The 1,127-nt window shown below is 61.0% G+C and overlaps 1 non-coding gene across 1 annotated transcript; it reads left to right on the top strand.

Moving 5' to 3' along the window:
* Window positions 1–353: 353 nt before the first annotated feature.
* Window positions 354–426, top strand: TRNAR-ACG (transfer RNA arginine (anticodon ACG)). The gene has a single exon. It is a non-coding gene; the product is annotated as a tRNA-Arg (tRNA).
* The last annotated feature ends 701 nt before the right edge of the window (window positions 427–1,127 follow it).

Below are 1,127 nucleotides of genomic sequence, written 5' to 3'. Positions count from 1 at the left end.
CGGGACCCCACACGGGACAAACCGACTCGGGCGCGTTAGCGAGCACCACAGGGCGGGGCACGGCCTACGGAGGCGCGGGGCAGGCCTGAGCTGACTCGGCAGCGCTGCCATTGGCTGAGCCGCCTCACTCAGAGCCCGCCCACAGCGTGCCAGAGGCCAGCAGCGCGCGGCGAGACTGTGACGCGCGGGGAGGGGCGGGTGGAAGGGGCCCGCACTAAGCCACGCCCCAGGAGTGCAGTGGGAGTGGCGCCAAGAGGGAGGTCGCATTAGATTGGCTGGCCTGGAGCCTGTCGCCCCGCCCCCGCGTACGGTGCGGGGTGAAGGGAGTGTGGGTAAGTAGATTTTCTCGAGCAGGGCCAGTGGCGCAATGGATAACGCGTCTGACTACGGATCAGAAGATTCTAGGTTCGACTCCTGGCTGGCTCGGCTGCTCTTTTTTCCCTCCCTCGCCTGAACTCCAGCCTGACAGTGCTACCTGCATCACCTCCGTTCCTGCGTAGCGCCCCCAGCTCCTGCAGAGACCCACCCTGGTCACCCTCATGTCCCCAGCAGGATTACAGGGGCTCTTGGCAGCCCCCACCCTTCACGGGCACCAACTCTAGGAACAGCCACTGCCCACCTCCTGGACACCTTGTCTGGGCTGTGGGCCTGGGGGGTTCGCCACAGAGCACTACTGGTGCACTTCCTGGACGACTTCCCACTGGTTCCAGATCTCTAGGTGTCATCCCCTGGCTTTCATCAGCTTCTTGCATTCCGGAAGGGGAAATTTTTATACAGTTATTCCTCATTATTTGCTCTGTGCTGCTGCTTGGCCAGCAGTACCCAAGAATCATGGTCACCCATAGCTGCGAAGCCTAAAGGAGCACCACATAGCTGCTGACCTCCCAGTGCCACTGGGACTCTCCCCAAAACCTTCTAAGGAACCCATCCCCCTCCATGCTGCAAAAGAGAACCTTCACACTGGGATTGGAGCCTGCTCCCACCTATTGTAGGTCCTTTCTCAGCTTCTCAGCCCAGAGGGATTCTGGAACAGGAAGGCCCCCAATGGGGCTGCAGCAAAGACCAGCCACCTCTGGCAGGCTGGAAATAACTCACTGAGAATGGGGAATTCTGCCAGTCCCTGCTTC

This window comes from Melanerpes formicivorus, unplaced genomic scaffold, assembly GCF_026170545.1.
Source record: "Melanerpes formicivorus ecotype bairdi unplaced genomic scaffold, bMelFor1.0.p_v2 SCAF_24, whole genome shotgun sequence".
In the NCBI taxonomy this organism is placed as follows: Eukaryota; Metazoa; Chordata; class Aves; order Piciformes; family Picidae; genus Melanerpes; species Melanerpes formicivorus.
The sequence above is the reverse complement of the archived record's forward strand: the minus strand, read 5'-3'. Positions and strand labels throughout refer to the sequence as shown.